This window comes from Numida meleagris, chromosome 3 (assembly GCF_002078875.1).
Source record: "Numida meleagris isolate 19003 breed g44 Domestic line chromosome 3, NumMel1.0, whole genome shotgun sequence".
In the NCBI taxonomy this organism is placed as follows: domain Eukaryota; kingdom Metazoa; phylum Chordata; class Aves; order Galliformes; family Numididae; genus Numida; species Numida meleagris.
This window is the reverse complement of record NC_034411.1, coordinates 55,626,804-55,647,603: the sequence shown is the minus strand read 5'-3', so window position 1 is coordinate 55,647,603 and position 20,800 is coordinate 55,626,804. Positions and strand designations below refer to the sequence as shown.

Sequence of the window (20,800 nt, the reverse complement as noted above, 5' to 3'; positions counted from 1 at the left end):
CTTCCCTTCCCTTCCCTTCCCTTCCCTTCCCTTCCCTTCTTTTTTTTTCTTCTACATACAATGTGATGAATGTGATAGCCATAGAATAAAGAAAAGTAATGTAGGAAGTGACAAAGAGGAGAAATTACAGTATCAGTACAATTACAGTGACAGGTTGACAGAAAGCTCATCTGACCTGAGGGATGTGCTCAAAAAAAACTTGCAAACAATATCTCTGGCCTTAGCTGTTCTTTCCAACAGCTGTAGTCCTGGACCTGTATATCAGTAACAGAAAACAGTTAAAAATAGCAGAGTACAGAGGAGTCAGAGTGAAAATCTTACAGGGGTGGACAGGGATAAGCTGTTGCAGAGGCAAAATGGAGAACAGGCCCAGAATGTGCCCAAGGGTGCTACTGCTGCCAGCCTTGACCAGAGGACTGCTGTGGAGGGCCTGCAGAGCCCTGCTGGAGTGCCAGCAGGACTGACAACCTTGCGTGCTCTCATGAAATGCCACGCCTGCACTCTGATGAACTTATTCTTTTAACCACTGAGAGTCTGGATTGTTGTGCATAGTTTTTTATGGTGAGGTGCTTTATGACACTTTGACTCACTGCTGATAGGAAAGTTTTAAGTTCACAGGTTTGTATAACAAAAGCAAACTGGCCAAAGGTCAAGACTGGCAACATGTGAGCAACACCAGCTGTTTGCGGTATAAGCATTATCCACTGTCATGTTCTGGTGTAAAAAATAAAAAACTTCTGTAAATAAGAGTCTTGCCAACTGTACTAGCAGCCATTCCCCACCTTTCCAAGAGGTGATCTTTCCTGTGGGGTGAGACTATGACAAATCAACCACTGAGCTCTCTGAGAGACAAGGGAAGCTCAGCCACGTCCCCATGAAAACAGCCGTGTACCTATTATTATTTAAGGCGTCGTCAGCAGTATGTTCTGCATTGTGAAGGCAAAAAGGGAAGCAGAAGGATATATTAAGCCTGTTTGTTATGGTGACTGTGCTGAAGAGAACAAAGACCATCTCAAACTATCTATGGAGTTAGAAGGCTCGGGTGGGATTTGTCTTGCTTGGCTTTATATGCCTGTCAATGCAGTCATCTGTGTCTGAGATAGGCAACTTTGTCTGCCTGCATAGTCAGCTGAGGATAACGGGAACTCCCAGGGGGCAAATCACTCGTCTTTTTTTAGACACTCGTGGCAGTCAAAAGGAGGAGCCAACATTTACACTGCAAACATACAAAGTTCTCTCTATACATTGCTCCCAGTTTGGCTGCAGGGAGAGGACATCAACCAGCCACCAGAGTGCATCTTCAGGAATCTGGTTCACACAATGTGACAGCATGCAGCATGTGGCGGTGGCTGGGAGAACCATGTCAAAAACACACTCCTGATCTCAGCAAAGGTGCAAATGCACAATATCTTCTTTATAGAAGAGATGGCTTTGGAGAGGCGTCAAGAACAGATTGTGCGACGAAGGATATTCTCACATTCTCACATATTCTCAACACTACAAAGACAAGAATGGTCTCCAAGGAAATAAGATTTCTAACTGCACTCAGTAAACTTCTCTGTGGACATAGAGTCAACCAGATGATACTGTTATTGCTGCTGTAAATTAATATTATTGCTGTTTACACTTCACTGACAGTCGGTGTGGCCAGGACAGGAGAATGGGAAGTGGGAAATGCAGTACATAGATTAATTCTTGATTTCTTTTTATTTATAATAACCATAATTAAATATCAAACAAAATAAATATTAAATATTAAATATTAAACCATAATTAAATATTTTTGACAGTACTCCAGATGTACTGGATGTTGCACAATTGAAAAGATCATTGTCTTTGCTGATATTACAGCTGCACAGAGAGATCAAAGCAGGACAGAAGGGAGAGCAACATCAAACTTGGTGATGCTAAGATGAATAAATGCATCTTTGAGTGGTTTTATACCCCGTACATACACTTTAACAGCTATTGCTCTGTATCTGTGTTTAGGGTAACTCTTGTTACTGTTACTACATGCAGTTAATCGGTCTTCAGCTGACAAAATCCTCAGGACTTGGATGAAAGGTTATTAGCACAGGCCTCAAGCTAACAAAACCTCATCTAAACATTTTTCCTCTTTCCCATGAGGTAGTGCCATATTGATTTTTAGTAATCCTGAAGTATTCCCTCACTTGGCCCAAAACTTGCCCTGGGAGTGTGCATGGAGGTGCCCACTGGGAAGTGGACAGTCTCATACAGCAAATGGGGTACATGCAAGAATAGAGAACTGAACATGTCAGAATTCAGAACAGTTTTATCGAAGTGGCAAATATGAACAGTTATTAATCTCATTTAAACTGAAGGAGAGACTTCAAGCATCTTGATTTGGAGCTCTGTGTTGATCTCCCACTCTGATAATTGCCAGCAGGACGTTTACATGGTGCACAGGCGCCAAGCTGAGAGTGCAGATTCACTTAGTGTTACATGCTTCATGCCAGAACAGTTGGAAATCTCTAGGGAAGTCTTTTGTTCTAACATTTTAAAAGATACGGGCTCAATAATGCCCTTAATGAGAATACCTAAAATGTACGAAGGGTCAATCACCCTGAAAAGGATCAGGAAATAGTTGCAAAATGCGTAGGGAGGGGCTAGTGTTAAAGAAGTCCAAGGAAATGTGTTGCCCTAAGTAACTACGGAGGTCTCCTGTGACTAATGTAGCACTGTTCACAGAACAGCACATATTATACATTTGCCCATTCCACTTAATGAGGTATTGAACCAAACACTTCCGTACCTTAAAGAAAACTGTTATTTTTCTCCTAAACCTTATACGTAAGAACCTGACTCAAGAGAAAATATCTTGTCTCTGAACTTGTGGAATCTCCAAGAAAGCAGCAAGATATGAAATAGTGCGTCACAGAGAAAAAAATCTCATATTTTGGTAGCAAATACATTTTTTTGTGCAGAAAAGTAGAGCTGGCACTGTATAAGTTCAACTTAGCAACTGTTCTCTTGCACCTTAAGTTGCCTGAAGGCATTTGAAATCCAAGACAGACAGGTACACAGAAAGAGCAGCAGATCTTTTGCAAAGTGCAAGTGTTGCATGAGGAGAAGGAAAAGGTTTTAAAGAGCTATCTGGGCAATAAAAGGAAAGAGACTTAGTGCATGAGTAAGTGGAGGTAGCACCCACTATGAGGAAATTGCACAGTAAAACACGCAGAGGACAAAGATCTTAAGCAAACAGCCTGCTTGAAGCTGCAAGAAGACAACAAACAAAGCAACGAGAAATGGAACTGGAGAAGAAAAACATCTAGGTCTGTTGTGGAGGAAAAAATAGAGGATTTTTTTTTTTATCTGAAGTATTGGAGAATTGTAGCAACATATTGGAGTGACAATCAAAAGCATGAGACTGGACAGCAGACAAAAGGTCAGAAGTGAAGATAGAGGTTTGTGAGTCAGCATTCAGGTAGTACCTGTAAGTCCTGGAGTACATGAGGTCATGAAGAATTGTACACATGGGTATCCATACTAAATCCTCCTCCTCCTCCTTTGTCTTTCATTTACCTGGATTTATTCAGTCTCAGTGCTAGGGATTCTTTAAGGTCCTGGTTGTCTTCTGCCTACTGTCAGCATGCTGTTTTAAAATTCTGTTCTTTTGCTTTAACATCATGGCCATGTTGACATAACAGCACAGTCAGCAATCAGACACCAGAGAGCATACCTGAGGCATTCAGACTACCTAATGTCTAAACTGATATGGAATTCTATCCCACATTAGTGTACAGAAAACCATTAGATGGTCATTTCTTGAAAAGAAGTAAGCCCTCCTGCTCTGTCCCTTTCTTGGAATAGCTATCGTATACATACACAGTCTGAAAGAAAACAAATCCTCCATGAGCAAGTTTATGGAAGAAGGTCATGACATTTCCACCGAAAGGATGTGATCTTGTTCCTGTTGAGATTAGTAGTTAAATTCCCATCAGCTTCAGACAGAGTTAGGGAGGAATGTGAACAAAATCCAGAATGACTCCCTGCTCTGCCTACACATTTGAGGCTTTTTTTAGGAATTTGGGTTTTAGACAAATGATAGAGTTATCTGGGAAGTGAAGGAGCTAGAAGAGAAACAGAAAACTGTTTTGTCTGGACCACAGGGATGCAGTTACAACATGTTCTTTAAATAATAAATTGACATTGTGAATTGAATTCAAATATTTTTTTTCAATGTCAGTTTGCAGTGACCAATTTGTTTGCATTTTCCTTCCTACAAAATGGATAGTTTTCATCAGAATACAAATATTCCTGTGCAAAACTGCTGCCCTCCCATACTGAATTTCAAGCAAGCAAGCTTTTCACATAATTGACAAGCTTTGTTTATTTGTCCTTTCAGTTCTCCAAACATATGTCAGGTGCATCATCAAAAAACAGAAACAGCTGTTCCTGTTCTGCTGAGTAAATATATGAGTAAATATAAAGAAGATGCTTCGAATCCCAAACTGGTCATAAGGGTTTTGTGGTAAGGATGAGGAGAAACTTCTCAGGCTTCAGGACCTCCCTGGTAGCCTCTGAAAGGCAGTGAAGATGGCAGGGTACAAGGATCAGGATTTTGATCCTTGAGTCTGGCTAGATTTATTTATGAAAGAGCCCAGATACAGGACAAAGGTCAGTAAGAAGGATAATTTTATCCACAGAGAACTACCTACCATGACACAAAGCAAAGCAATCCAGGTGCCCAGACCTGAGAGTATCAAGGACATAAACATATTGGTGTAAGACATATGACTCATGTCCAACAACAGACTGTTTTGGAGCAGTAGTGAGAAGGCAAGAGGCATGGCCAAAAGTGACCTCAAACACTTCTGTAAGCAGTTGAATTGCTCCTGGAGTGTCTAAGCTTCCTCACTTCCTGCCTTCCAGCTGCTCCGGTGACTGCTCAGCCTGCAACAGCAGCGCAGAAGGGTAAAGCCACAGGCTGATTTTCTGGGGAATCACCCAATCCTGGAGAAAAAAATTGCTCTTTCGCCACTGTGGGCCAGAGGGACACAGAAGTGTCAGCCATGTTCAAGTACAGGTTACAGTTGTTTATTGCCAGAGATGTGATTAGGATAACTCCAAGCAAGCAGCAGTTGTTTTTATGCACAGTTTATTTTTTCATCTTTTGGTTGTGGCTACTAATTAGGATGTCTGCATGGCTGTGGTCTCATCAAAGCCTATATTAGATTTGCCACTGGCTCTACTCTGAATTTTGTGGCATCCAAATGCTAAATGGAGAAACCTCTTCTAAGAGGGCGCAAACCTAACTGAAGAGAACATATTCCAAATACTCATAATTTTTCAATTTGAATATAGATTGAAACACTGTATTTTTAGATTTTTTTTTAAATTCTTGATCTGTCCTACCTGAAGCTGAGTTTCTCCATGGTCTCAGATGGAGTTCATCATCTCTTACGCAAGCTAGTTGCATGTGCTAGTTGAGAGCTTTCTCCCTAATGTTCTACAGCCCAAGTGAGCCAGATTACTTTAAACTTCTAACATACAATTCTGCTAGTCCAGTCCATAGCAAGTACAACGGGTTCAGAGTAGTTTCATGAGTAGTTAAGCTGACTGTGTTCAAGAAACATTTAGATGTTGTGTTGAGAGACATGGTTTAGTAGGGTTATTGGTCGTAGGTGGGTGGCTGGACTGGATGATCTTGTAGGTCTTTTCCAACCTTGCTAATTCTATGATTCTATGATTCTATGATCTGAATGTCCCACTGGAGATGGGACATCCCATCCTGATGCCTCCCACACCTCCCACTGTCATCCATTTGGTCCAGCATGGAAATCTGAAAAAGGCCCATAATGAGGCTCTTATACAAATACTGCAAGTACAGCAAGATCTACAGGGCTATCTAACTTGACCGTTAAATAGGAAATTAGACTGTATATATTAGCTTCTGTAGTATTGGATTATGCAGTTGTAACAGACAAATTAGAGAATCCAGTGGGCAAATTCAACAGCATCTTGTTAAAAGCTTGTTTTCACTGCAGTTCCTAGAAGGCTTTAGGACCCAGACAAATAGAGGCTCTTGAGTTGTTAACCACTCAGTGGGTTGCACTCCATGATGACTTCACTACCTGCTTTAATTTGTTCTAACTCAGCCCCAGGGAGAAAAAATGACTACAAAATCAACTTCAGGAAGCTAGTTATTTAGATGAAAACAGCAAGTAACATGAAGACATAATGGGTTTATTTTAAATAAAGAATCAAAAATACATATGGCTTGTATCTCTTCACCAATACGCCTTTGCTATTATTTTCAGTGTGTGGTATAAATAACCTATGAGACTGTCAAAATTGTAAGCTGGTTTTGTGTTGGTAATATTGTCACTTCCTGGGACTGTGACTACTTCTTTCTGATCACTGGAAGGATCTTGAGGAAGTTTGGGGTCAAACACATGGGATGACTTCAATTGGCTGATTAAGCAAGTTATCATTGAGGATGACATTCCAGCCTGAGGTGGTTCCTCACACAAGGCACTTAACTAAATGTGTAATCTTAAGAAACTTGCTGCAGTTTATAAGCACAAAATGACCCAGTCAGGAAGCTGTGTCACACCTCCATTTTGTATAATTTGCTCCTAGAGTTTCTGTGGTTTGTGACACCATCTCAGATGAACACATTAGAATGCAAACTTCCTTTAATTATGCAAAACAAAACCAACGCTGCAGTGCTTCCAGAGGGATTTAACATCTAGCAATTGTGGGCAATTCAAAAGGTCAAGTGGTTCATGCTATCTGTGTTTATATATCTATGTTTATCAAAATAGGTATTCGGGCCCTCCACGCATTTCTCCCTTCTGTTTCTTTCCCCTTCCTTCACCCCCCTCCCTTCTGGGTCCTCTTAGCAATCACATGCCACTTAGATGACACATAAAGCATTTATTGGAGCTGGTACAAGAGGGAAAATAGATCTGGGATACACAATCTGAGGTAAAAACCAGAGACTACTGGCAAGAGCTTCTCTTTACTCATCTCCCTTTTAACTACTTTTATTGTATTCTGATGCTTTAATCCAAGGATTTCTGCTGACTGGCATACATTTCCAAACTGGCTGCTATGGACATTTGATTTAGGCAACGGGCCTTATCTGTTTTTTGCCTATGTCAGCTAGTGGGGAAAATCCCACCCATACCAAATATTTAGAAGATATAATTATCTCCAGTCTTCTTATTTGCATTGAGCATCCTTTGTTTGGGACTCAGAAGAGCTGTGTGAATCAGGAAGAGGAAGAGCCATGGCAGGCTGAGACTGTACAGGGAACTGAGGAAACTCTAAAGAAGAACAATGTGTGCTGTGTTGTGTCCTGATTTGGCTTTGGGATAGTAATTGCTGATTTATTATCTGAAACTTGGACAGGAACTGCATATATGCCAGCCAGGAGAATTTGGAATATCTAGGTAACACCTGTGGACTAACTTGCTTTCTTACATATGCTGGTTTTAAACCACTCAGCTTTGCAAGAATTGCAAACTTCACTATAGTGATTGGAATTGTGGGGGGATTTTTTGGTGTTGTGGGACCAAAGCACTGATGCAATTACAAGAGCACTTCTCACTGTGTTAAACGCTCATGGGTATTTTAAAAGAACTTTTTATTGTCTTTTTCAGATGCATAGAGTATGTTTTTCATTTTCATTGAATCAACTTTGTGTTGGTCCACTGGTAAAAAACATCACATGATCCTGAAGTATTTTATACATTACAGATTTATCACCCCTAGTGTCTAAAAGGGATCACAGTAAGTGAGGATCTGACTCTGAGCACTTTCTGTTAAAACTGAAAGATTTTTCTTAACCAATTAAAAATGCACATTGCAAGAAATTTCTGAATTTCTGAGGAGTTTTAAAAATAGTAGAGATGCTGACCAGGTAATTACTTCAAATTCACTTTCAGTGGCACAGAGCCCACACTGCCAATTAGTGGGCACTGCCAAGTCAAGCCAGTAGTACTGGGCAGATATGGGTTGATGAAGCAATCCATCATGACCAGACACTTGGTGTTTAGGTGATGTCTATTATGATAATAGCTATTTAAGTCAAAGTGAATATCTGTGACAATGGCACCCTGGAATTCCAGCCTTATTTTCACATCAAATCACCTTTGGTGATAGTGAAAGAGTGAGGCTCCTGTTTGCTAGGTACACAAATTCACAATGGACAATTGTGTGTTTTTGTTGATGCTTTAATATGTCACCTGTGATCAAGATACTTTGAGCCAGATTCTGCCTTCAGATACTAGTATGCAAATTTGTTGTTTTAAAACTTTGTCATTGTTCCCAGGAATGTGGCATTACCATACTCAGATTTCATCTTCAGGTGCAGTTTGGGCAATCTTCACAGCAGCTTTCACAAGACTCTAGTTAGGAGTCCTTTCAGAAAGTTTTGTATCAGATGAAGTGAGAGACATCAATTTCTCAAGCCTACTTAGCTATGGTAATGTAGCTCTTTTTCACATGTTTTTATTATTCCCATTAGTAGCATCACAAACAGCACTAAATACTAATATGGCTATTTTGATTAAAGAAAAAAAAAAGGTGAATTTTATTCAGTCATTTTCCTGGCTGTAGCAACCTGTGAGCAATACATGAATGTATAGGCATACAGAGTTTCCCTATGCAGATGGAAATAGCATTTGTGAATGTTTAAATGTTTATTATGAAATTTGGCTGAGACCTGTATCATTAAATATCTCCTGGTAGCTCAAGATACCCAGTCTCATGCACCTGTGAACTCTTAAGAGGGAAACTATCTAACAAATGGATCACCAAGGGTAAACTTGCAGATTTTAGGGGCTGGAGATGTTCTTGAGCACACTGAGTTCACATCAGATAACATTTATCTAGTTTGCCTTTTGAGAATCATTCAAAATTTTGATCAGGAACACCAAACTACAAGGACACTCTTTTTAGTTTGGACAACTCTTACAGGAACACTGCATTTAGAAGAAGGTGACATTTGGATGAGAGTCTATGTATCAAAAATCCAGGTTTACGAATCTAGCACGTAGCTAGCCATTGGCCATCCTGTACTGTTGGTGGTACCTGTTTTCATTAGTTGTCTGTCTAGCCTGATGTATCCCTTGGAACAAATCTTCAGGCTCTTACACATGCTCCAAGGCCTGATGTAGGAAAGAGCTGGTGAATTGTGTCCAAACTCTCTCTGTCCTTCAAAATTAGTCATGATATATGCTGAGTTTGCATGTTTTCTTGCCAAGGAAATGCAAGGCCTTGGGCTATAGCTGAAACTCCCTTTCACCATAACCTGAGAAGGTGCCCTAGACGCAAGATTTCAAGTATTCAGACAGTTACATCTCCCCACCTTCTTCCTGAAGCTAAGCTACGGCAATAGAAGGAACGTAGTATCTCAGGGCCCAAGTGACATGCTGTTCCTCTACGCAATGGTTATATCCACCTGACAGACAGGGCACCACTGTGGACCCAGCTCCCTCATCATATGTTGGATCCTTGACAGCTAAGGAAAAACAGCAGTGCCAGAAAGTTCATGGTGTCTCTAATTCTATGAAGTGCTGAGAGTAAACTCCTCTCACTAAAGACTTGGCATGCTGTGTCCTTCCCTTGTCTCCTTCCTTTTCTTCCTTTTGTTGTTAGTTTTGAGCTGATCCACTATCCACTAAATTAATGGGAATCTTTCCATCAGCTTGGATGGACATTTTATCAGGCACCATCTGACTGGAAAAACTGACATCACACTTCCAATAACACAAATATTATGAATAGCTCGGCTTTATGTGGTGCTTTTTGGCAGAAACTTGTGTGTAGTTTTAAACTCTGTGTTCAGGAGTATCTTTTACCAACCACTGAAAAGCAACCACGCATGGGGAAAAATGTGACTGCAATTACACAGTACACAGCAAAGTTGTATTATGATAGCACGTCTTTCCAGTTCATGAAGCTCCAGGCAGCAGATGATATAATAACAACGCAGCAAAGAAGTGGTACAAAGTGAGGTGAAAAATCATGACCTACATTATTTTTGAAATCTAAATTACTTACCCATGCTGGCATCTTAACTAGAAAAGGTCATTAAAAATCCTTAGCATTGTTTTTTTTTCTTCTTGTCTCTCCTGTATGTAATTTAATTCCTGAGCAAGTTCAGTTTCAATTGTTCTGTTAATCTTGCTATGGTATTTCTCATTTCATCCCTGTCTGCTTTTGTAAATGGCTACTAAGTGAAATGAACTATCAGTTTGCGTGCAGTCTACTGCACAATGACACATTTCTCAGTAGACTATCTTTGAAACATTCTTTATATTTTGCAGTCAAAAGATGAAGAGATCTTTAAAGATTTAAAATTTTGAAACACATTCTGAATCATTTGCAGATGGGCTCAATATCCAAAAAGAAATATATCTGTTCTAAAGCAACTTGGACCCTTGGGAAATTCTAATATTGGAACAACATAATGGAAAAAAAATCTGCTCTTTCCTCCCTCTTCCAGGCAGTTATGTTCCAGCACAGTAGCAATAAACTGTTCAATTATGCACTTATGCTTACTTGCTTGTTTCATTCCCTTAATTTTAACAATTGTTAGTGCATTTTCTAGAGATACTGTACAGTGATAATGAACTGCTGATTTGAGCTTACAATGGAGAAAATGAAGAGTTGTTTCCAAAAAGCTAAAGCAAGACAGACTAAAGCATTGAGTGATTGTAACTGTCCAGGTCATCCATGTGTTTGGACAGCTGAGTGCAAATGCATGAGGTCTGCATTATGAAGTCCTTACAGCCATGGGATACCTCTAAAGAGCACTGAGAGGCTGGAAAGAATTTCTGGAAGGGATTTTCACTTCCAGAATGAAAGCAGTGGGATTTAATTTCAGAGAAAATATTCCAACAGAAGTTAATCCTGGCCTAAATATGTGCAATGCAAATGATGTGCTAAAGTACAGGATCAAAACAAAAGCATTGGCAAAGTTAAAGCATTTAGAGGTAGGGGGAGTTGTACTAGTGTTAGATTAGTTTGCTGCAGGCTACTTCCCCTATGCCTTGCAATGATATTTGTACTTGATTAAAATGTATTTCCATAAGACAATCAATTAATGTTATTAATAAAGCTATTGTGAATCTGATATTAAGGATCAAAACCAAGCAGTTAGGATGTAAGTCAGCTGAAGGAAAGGGTCGTGAAAAATGTCTGTACTTAGGCAATAATGAAAATCAGAAGAATGGTATTTTCCATCAGCTCTGAGCTTTGTGCAAGATCATGCAGGACAGCAATTCCATTGCTCTCTGCCTTCTTGAGGACATGGATTTCTTCTACCTATCTCCCTTGTTAGATTTCAAATTCAGACTGATTTTTGTTTTGATAAACTGGTTTTCAGTATTAAATATGAACTTGTCATCCAAATTTTCAGCTCCAAGTGAACAAGATTTTGTCCTGTTTGATTCTGCAGTGTACCTCCCAGATAAACTCTATGTCAAAGTTTTCTTGAACTCAATGACAGTATGATCAAGCTTTTCACAAATCTAATCAAAACATTTGCAACATGAGAACAGAGCTTCGTGTTACAACAGTGGCTTCAGCAGTCTGCTCTTTTGCCCCCTTGTTACCTCAGTTTCCCCTCTGCTAATCACTAGCATTTCAAAGCCAGAGAGTAGCTTAGATTTACGGTTGCTGTAGGAGTCCGTGCAACCAATTACTTTTACTTGAACCCAGATGAACTCCAGTTTCTTCTCCACTCTCAGAGTTTTCATACTTAGGCCATGCTCCCTGCTTTTACTGAGGGATCTATACCAAAACATTCAAAGCAGAGTCCACCACTGCTTTTTTCACTGCAGACCTGAGATCATCCTTATCTTTCCTAACAACCTTGGCATGAACCAAGTGTTTCCTGTCAGTTGGTTTTGCACTGGTTCCCTTTTCAGGACTCCTAGGCTAAACCTGGCCGAGAGCCAGTGCTAGGCTCTCTTCAAAGCCATGGTCACTTGGTTACATAGGATAAAACGAAGCTAAAATAATCACCATTAGTGGGTTGTATTTTAAGATGAGAAACGTACATTTATAGAATGCCAAGAGAGCATCACTTCCCTTGATTTTTACATAAAGTTCAGGATATTAAACATTAATATTAATTTTTGAAGGAGGCTGACATAATTTATGAACAATTAGTACATAAGTGATTCCTGCTATAATGGTGAAAAAAGCATCATACGTTTGTAAAATTTATAACTTGTCCTGTTCTCTTTTCATTAAGCCAATTCAATATGAGTTGCCCCAGGAACTTAAACTCCTCATCCTTAACATGAACAGTGTCTGGCTATTTTTTTGTACTTTTAGAAACTACTCTGAGGAAATAAATGAGGAATAAATACATTGCCCACTGAACTTTCTGTGTTTTACTTTTCTCATTTCCCAAAATGGGAAACAATTTCTTCTTCCCTTTTAGAAGGCTGATGAGTAAGTTACAGGCATAAAGCCATTCTTCACCATTCAGGCTGTAATCATGGCTGCCAACCAACAGCTGGAGGTCCTGGTTTGGGGTGACTTCACCTTCAAATAAGAAGTTCTTCAGAGCTGGAAAAGTCATGAGGTGTGCATTTCACTGCTCGTTGCTTCACACTCTACCACCGTTATGCTTCAACCCTTCTGGACAGCAGAGTTGCTGTCCATGCCAAAGTATGTTATCTTTTTGGTTGCAGCCAGAGATCTGGACTGGTCTTTCTATTAATGAGCTTTTCAAGCCCAGTGCTCCAAATCTGCTGTCGGTGACATCAGTCTCTAAACCATTTCCTTTCCTATGAGAATTCAGGACATATTCCACATTTTTTTTGTCCCTTCCCTTTAAGTCAATATTTTAAAAATAAATGCTTAGGGAAATTGGACCTTTGGGATTAGGCACAGAGCAAGGGTCACTGTCTGCAAATCTGCAAATGAAAGCAAGAGCTGATATTGCCATGGATAAAAGTCGGGCCTTTTCTCTGATACCTGTACAGCTGTAGGTCAGCCAACATCTGTCTGACTATAACCAGAACAGAGATAACAGACATGTAAATGATACACTAGGCCATAGAGGCAACATTATAATGTGTTTAAGAATATTTACATAGTCTTGGATTCTTTTTATTAATTCTCCATATCTTTTTGTCTCTTCCTTCATATTTGATGACACTGACTTGGTCTGCTTGGAAGCAATAAATGCAGATACCTTGGCTAACAGGAATGCTGTAGGTTTGAACAATGTTGTCCTAAAGTTGGTGAGGTACATGGCTGAGAAGAAATAACGTTTCTTGGGTGCAGAATGAGCCATGATTTGCACTTGACAAGTGAATTGTAGATTGAATAAGAACTGTAAGGTTGGTTGTTTAAAGTCAGCCTGTATGACATATTGCATTAAACACTGTGTTGAGAACAATCTTGCATTTTTACAGGAAGGAACTAAATGAACAACCCATCTCCAGTTTCTGAGTTCATGACTTGACAGTTTTTTTCAGTTTGCACAATCAGAATTATTGCTTTGTTAGGAAAGTCACTAGAAAGTCCCTTTTTCTAGTTTGCTCTTTGCTGACCAATCCCAGCAAGATCAGCTCCTGCAGTAACGGAATTACTCAAAAGATTAATGGAGAGAGCAAGTTCATTGTGCAATATACAGTCATCTATGCGATAATAAACTGTGCTTTGTAAATCAAGTCACCCTGCTCAATATATAGAATTATCTTTACTTAAAAAAATTAAAAAGAAAGGAGAAAAAAACTAGAATTTGAGCAAATAAATCACAAAGGCTCCTGTTATTCCCAGATTTGGACGGTTGTACAGGGGGATTCTGCATAAGACACAGTACAGCTTATGTGGGTAAAAAGTCTGTGTTCTTTAAGCACATCATTTTTTTTCTGTTGAAGTTAAGCTTTTTTGTGACATCCTGGTGCATGTCACAGAGATCCACCTCTAACTGGATGAAAGAGGGAGGATAAAAAAAATTTATGTAAAACTGAATCTTAGTTTATTCAAAGGTATTCAATGACATTTCTAAGTGGTGATCTTTAAACAAGGAACTGGTTTTGGTCCCATTTCAGCCCGAGTCCATGACTAATGAGGTGGAGGGACCCACAAACCCCTACCCCCAGATATGGGGAAGAAGGGTAGGGAAAAGGTAGGGAGATGGGCCTGAAAACAAAACAGCGGCAATGAGCTAAAGGAGAAATGTAATTTATTAAATATGATAGCAGAATGCAAGATAACACTATATAATACAATATAATAGGAATTGAAGCTAATGCATCAAATAAAATGATAGAGAGTGTCCAAAACCAAAGGCCTTACTCCAGTGCTGAAAGTGAGAGGGCTAGGGAGCACACACCGCAGAGGAGCAGTAAAAGAAGGGACAATCTCATGATTCCTGAGCAGTTTTATCTTTCCCTCTAAACGGAAAATGAAAACTGAACAGTGAAAGTCTTCTGGGATTTGTAGTTCTTCTTCTCTTCTGAAAACCAGGTACCTGGAAATATCGACAATCTATAGAACTGGAGCACTAACTCTTTAATTCCTAGTACACTACATGATGTTATGATATGGAATACCGATAACAAAAAATCATAAAACCATGACGCAATTCTATTAAGTATCGATTAAAATGAAGTTAACGTGGAGTTTTTCCATCTCTTTTCTCTCTAATTTACACTCCAGCCTTCTCATGAAAAAGCAAGATAGGGAAGCAGAAAAATTATATTAGGGACACCAAAGGTTGCCTCCCCCACCAAAGGCAAAAATGTCAAAATGGAATAAATTTTCATCTAATTTGAATGAAAAACTGTAATTTCCTATGTCGAATGTTAGAAAAGAAAAAAAACACAATTTCCATCAATGTCTTTTCAAAGAAAATATTTGCAGAAGTATGGTGCTATAGTATAGAAATCATCAGGAGAAGAGCTAGTTTATTAGTAATAATGATAGAAAGACTTGATTATAAAATAACGTTATGTATTTCAAGATATTGGTGCTCTTCTGAATTTCATTTTAGGCAATGAGAACAGGGAAAACTCCCAACTTGTTTAAAATTATTGTTAAAATTGTTTAAAACAAGAGCTTTAGCCAGTGATCGTACACTATCTGATATCTGCCATTTGATATAGAAGGTATCATAAGCATTTTTTCTGACTAAGGCAAAGCTGAGTAGTTTACAATATACTCTTCTTGAAGGCTAACCTCCCACTGCCTCCTACAACCTTTCTCCTGACATGTGAGATTTGAGCATGAAAGAAATATTGTTTATTCCACATTCTACAAATTTTTTCTCTTGAGCATTGGGGATGGTAAGCTTTTCTTCAGTAGTTTCAACTGTAATATTATGCTGTCACTATGAAAGCATTAGTTTGGGATTGAATTCTACAGGGCCATATTCAGATTTTTCCATCTACTGCTGGGAACAGTAATAAGCCACTCCAAAAATACCGAAGTTTCCATTGTCTAAAGTCCATGAAAAATGTCTACAGTTCATGAGAAGTTTCTTTTGGTTAATGCCAGCTTTAAGGGTATGGGAACATCAGAGTGAGCAAAAAGGAGGAGGTTATGGCAGAGGAGATGTACACTACTACCTTGTCTGCAAAGACATTTGCTACAGCAGGTAATATAAAATGGGGTAAAGGTTTGGTAATAGGCAAGTGTGTTAAAACATATTATTGCATCTGATAAGGTGCAAGAATATAGAATGTATAATGATAGAAAACCAAACCTCTCACTAGTTTCCACAGTAGAAGTAGTTGTGGGGTTTTTTTATTTATTGAAATTCTGCTTTTCTTGGAGAAATAAAGTATTTTCAAAAATAGTTCTTGTTGTTTTTTACTTTTTTTTTTCCGAATTCAGTTTTCTGTCAAAAAATGGCAGCAGACATTTGCTTGGAGGCTTGGTGTCACCATTGGGATTAACTACGTGTTACTGAGGCTGACTTCTTGGCCTTGGGTCATCAGTTCTTTCAACCAGCAATTAGTGCTTTTCACTTTAATTGTTGTTATGCCCTTACAACCACACTTTGTTAAAAAATACGTACAGATTTTCCAGCAATCTCTGTTATGTTGCACTGAAGAGCTTTCCCCAGGAAATCCAGTCAGCCAGTAGCACTGTGAATACAAGATTTGACGAGGTCCTTAAATTATCACAGTACTTCCTTGTTTTTAGAGATACCACAGTATTTTTGCTTTTTCCATAGCTATGTATCCTGGATATTCCTCAATCAATCAACTAGCAAGTTTGCACTTGTTTTACAATCTAAGCTAAGTTATTTTCTAAGGAAAAAAAAAATAAAATTCAGCCTTGACTCCATAATGTCATTATCGAATCTCCCACTCATTTTGGTGTCATGTAGGTATCCTGAATATTTCTTACTTATGTCCTGCATAAGCTAATATACCAGGAGTTTGTTGGTGGTTTTAAAATGAATTCAAATAAATCTCATTCTGCTATGCGGGTTGGTGCTTCCTTCTTCCTGTGTTGGGTTTGCCCTACTTTTTACAGCGATACATCTCTGCAACAGATGTTTACAATACGCTCAGTAAATAATGGCTTTCCATTGTTTATTCAAGGTAAAAAAGACTTTGCAGACCTACCCACTTTGCATGGCTGGCGTCAGCCTCCCTGCATAGAAAGTCTTCTAGCTTCTGGGAAGAAGCCTGAGGCATCCTCCTCTCTTGTAAAATGTTTCTGCCAGAAGCACTTTAGGAAAGCTCAGCAAAGAGAAACGTGCAAAGTAAAGCATTTCGAAGGGAGAGGAAGATTGAATAGGGGGTGAAAACAGAGCCCTGCAGGAAAATACTTCAATTTGGTGCTAGACGATAAGGCACCTCATGTCCAGTAAATAGCCGCTCCCACACATAGAATTTGTCTTGAGAAGGAGTAAACATTTATATGAAGTTAAAGCTGTACCTTTTAAAGTTCTGCTCTAGGGATTCTGCTCTGTTCGCTTTGTACAAAAGTATCAAAGAGATAGTCTATGTCAGAAAAAGTTTACAGTATGTTGGCGACCCTGCACTCAGCAGGGGGGTTGAAACTCGATGATCTTTGAGGTCCTTTTCAACCCAGGCCATTCTATGATGACTCTATGATGATGGTGCAAAGAGACAATGAGTGGTTTCATTCCTTTAAATTTATTTTCCTTCAAATTCTGGGAAACTGCTGCACTGGAGTAGCTAGTCTGGAAATGGGGGCTCACTACTCTTTCTCAAGTTTTGCTGTGTTTTAAGTGCCTTCCATTTATCACTATGCACAAATGTTTGCAGTATTTTTTTCGTAACGGAACCGACAGTTTGAGATACACTGGTCATCAGGGAAAAATTTAGTTATCATTTCCACACCTGTTTTATAAAAACATCTGTATCTGAAGGCTATTTTTTTACTTCTAAGAACTACAAGGACATGGCTGCAATGATACCAAGCATGGTCACCATTTAATTTCAAAAACTCTGGCTGTAGGAGTGGAATTCACAGCCTTGTCTGCAGCAGTTCAGCAAGCAAGGAGTTTACAGATGGAGAGATCAGACACACAGCACCAGAGCTTGGATGAGGAAATGTCATTGCTGCTGCTTTTGCAAAGTACTAGTGGTTAAAGCACTCATTTGGGAGGCAGAGATCTGTGTGGAAATCTTCTTTCTGAGGCAGAGGGCAGCAGGGTCAGCTTCCACATCCTCAGAGATGGTCTATGGGAAAAAATGTTGGTTTCTCTCATTCTAGGCACTGTCAGGGCATGAGCCAGCTCACAAGATTGGAGAGAGAGAGCAAGATGGATAAACATAACTATCTCACTGAGATATCTTGAGAGATCTCTTCCCATAAAGGTAGAGTTTTATGCATTGACGTTTTAATGCAAAACACACAAATACATTACGTAAGAGTTTAAGTATCAAGCAGATGTGAACATGCTCCCTTTATTCTCAATGCCTAAATCTTTTCTTTGATTTGGATTTAGTCAGTTATTCATATCCTACCTCAAACTCAACATTTGAGATGCCCTCTTTCATACTTGGATAAGTTTCTCTCTAAGCTCTGCCACAATCTTAGTCTCAGCTTTACGTTCTTTTGGATATTGCTGGTATCAGTGAGGTGATCTCACACGTTCTTCCAAAAATATCCCACTTCTTAACACCATAAAGCAGTATTGTCTCCATGGAAAAAAAGGGCCAATCATCTATGTTCTATCTTTCAAACACGTTGGCAAGAAAGAAGACACAAACAGTGATAGATCCATTGTGAGAAGACATACATGAAACATTTCATAAATCTGGCACCCCACTGCTGAAGGAATGGAAACCCACAAATCTGAATCATTTCCTAATCTCTTTTTAACATTATCTTATATGAAATGCATCTTCCTTTCACAATATTCAATGTATGCAGCAATGTATTGCAGTGCCAATGCCCTACAGTCACTTTGCAAGATGACCCTCTTTAACCATGTCGTTTTCTTCTCCTGCAAGAGCCTTTTTCCCAGAAAAGTTTTGCCTAAGCTTTTTCTCTGCAACCAGCTAGAGTGTCTCAAGGAGGGGAAAGCAATCTCTGGAGTGACAGAGACCCACACTTTTCAATGTCATAGTATTAGTAGATAGCATTTTAAGCCCAGAACAGAAACTAATTAGAAATCAGTACAGGTTAGTGCTGAATGCTGGCCTAGTATGCTTTCTCTTCCTGAGGAAAACTACTGAACAGAATTCCACACTAATTAGAGTGCCTGACTTGTCCCAACAAGTTTATTGCCACAGGAGCTCCCACAGCATTCCTTGAAATGACAGCATCACCAACAGCTGGAAAAGGAGAAGCAGGAAAACTGCTCCTAGGTTAGTCCAGGGGAGCAGGATGAGTCACTGGGCCATGAAGCAGTGCTCACATGTCTTTTTGAAATAACCAGCCCACAGGCAATTTGGGAGCCCTTTCTTAATGCATATTTGACAGCATGTTGTATCACGGAGCTATGAAGATCCCTTACAGAGCTTAACTGGGGGTCTTGCAAAAGACTATTGAAAACCATCCCACACCCAGATACAGTCCCAGAAAGACACAGGTCAAGAAACAAGTAGCCAGAGAGACTAAAACTCTAACACTGAAGAGTTGGGTTGGAGACATAATTTAGATGAATCAAGACATTATCTGATTATTAGAAGCAACAACAGTTTTGGGCTGTCTTTTGTCAGAAAGATGCCACTGTAAAAATATGTTAAATTCAACTACATTTCAAGAATCAGATAAAGATAGGCTGTCTGTATTTTCCAAATTATCTTTGAAGTGCTCAAAATTTTTTTGATAGCTCATTTAAATATGTATTTGTTTTTCATTATGAAGTCAATATATCTAAATGAATTGCTAAATTGAATTTCATAAATTTTACCTGATGCTATACTGCAACATTCAAGCATTATTGAAGGAAAACACTGTTGTCTTAGCAAACACTGCAGAATTACAGAAAAAATCCTTTTCTCCTCAATGAAACACTAAGAATTTCAGTGATGTGGTTAGTTTCAGTGTGCTGACTTCATCCTGGAATGAAAAGAAATATCAGGTGAGTGTGGATTCATATGAAATGAGAGTGCCATTCTGGACTGGCTCTTTAGTTTGCAATCTCAGAAGGCACTTATACTGAGAATACATTGGGAGGTCAGTGAGAGCGTGTCTCTGTCAGAGTGTAACTAGTGATGCCTCTGATTTCAAACATGTCAACATGGTCAGCTAACCAGCTGACAAGCAGAACAAGTAAACAGTTGTTTCCTGAAAGGAGAGAGAGGATTAGAGAAAATGGGTATAAGCGCAGTGCGTTGAAGCATCCTGAGTCAGCAAGTGAAGTGAGGAAACTTGCTCTTGCTCCCAGAGCAACATCTGCCTGCAGATGTGAGTGGTAAGAAATGGGCAGCTGGCAAGCTGCATGTCTCGTGACAGTGTTGCCTTAGTTGAACTGCTGCTGATACTATCACCTGCCAGCAGACCTCAGTGGTATCTCAGAGGTGCCACTGTCAGAACACTGACAGGTCGGCTAAGAAGAGTCTGCACAGGAAGTCCCCGGAGAAATACCGACAAAAAAAGAAACGAGTGGTTAAAATAACAACGTAGTGTCTTCCTAGGAGCTAAACCAGAGTATCTGAGTGCACTGGGGGTTGCAGCTGAATCAACTGTATGTGGAAAATGACCAAGTCAAGGTATATCTCTGCAGGCTGCCTGGTGAATGATTGTGCTTGGGGTATTGCTGCCATGAAAGTGCAAGACTGCTGGGGATGACCTGCAGGTTAAGGCAGGGAGCTGGATGCTCTCTGCTCTCTTGTGAAAGCTCATGGACTTCTTTCCAGCTCAGGTATTCTCAGAAATGTCCCATATGCCAGCTCACATGCACTTTGACTTCTTAACCCTAACAACAACTTTCTTTATTATTCTCTATCTTTATTATTGTCTATCAAAAAAGAGTGGCTCACCTATGCACTAATTGATGTTGTTTTCTCTCTTTTCCAAAATATTTAATATTTTAGATTTTGAAGGAAGAGGAAAAGGGAATATTATCTCAGAGATACTGCCTCGTTTGCTTCATAGGCAAACTAAAATAGGTCCTGAGCAGAGACACTGGTCACACTTGTCTCATGTCTATCAAAATATCCTATCTATCCTATCTATTTCCCCTTCCCCTTCAGCTTGCATCTGTGGCGAAGGTTTAATCAAGTTATCTTAATTCTGTCACTCACAGGCCACAAGTACACTGCACCTCATAGAATCTCCTACCTGAAATAGGGCTAAAAAGAACAAAAAAAACCTTTGCTTTGCTTTGCTTTGCTTTTTTCTTTGCTTTTCCTCTCCTCTCCTCTCC

The 20,800-nt window shown here is 39.4% G+C and overlaps 2 long non-coding RNA genes across 7 annotated transcripts in view; one reads left to right on the top strand and one right to left on the bottom strand.

Moving 5' to 3' along the window:
• The window catches only part of LOC110395450, a 140,250-nt gene that overhangs the window by 94,116 nt on the left and 25,334 nt on the right, over positions 1–20,800 (top strand). The window lies entirely within an intron of this gene.
• LOC110395449 overlaps positions 1–20,800 on the bottom strand; it is a 46,023-nt gene that overhangs the window by 21,612 nt on the left and 3,611 nt on the right. Inside the window, exons 3-4 of one of the 5 annotated variants that reach the window (XR_002436389.1) lie at positions 16,575–19,491; positions 16,019–16,088 (exon numbers count right to left, since the gene is read on the bottom strand). This is a non-coding gene — a long non-coding RNA (uncharacterized LOC110395449). Of the gene's footprint in view, positions 1–16,018; positions 19,492–20,800 lie in introns of all 5 variants that reach the window. The other 4 variants (XR_002436390.1, XR_002436392.1, XR_002436388.1 and 1 more) reach the window with 4 other exon arrangements.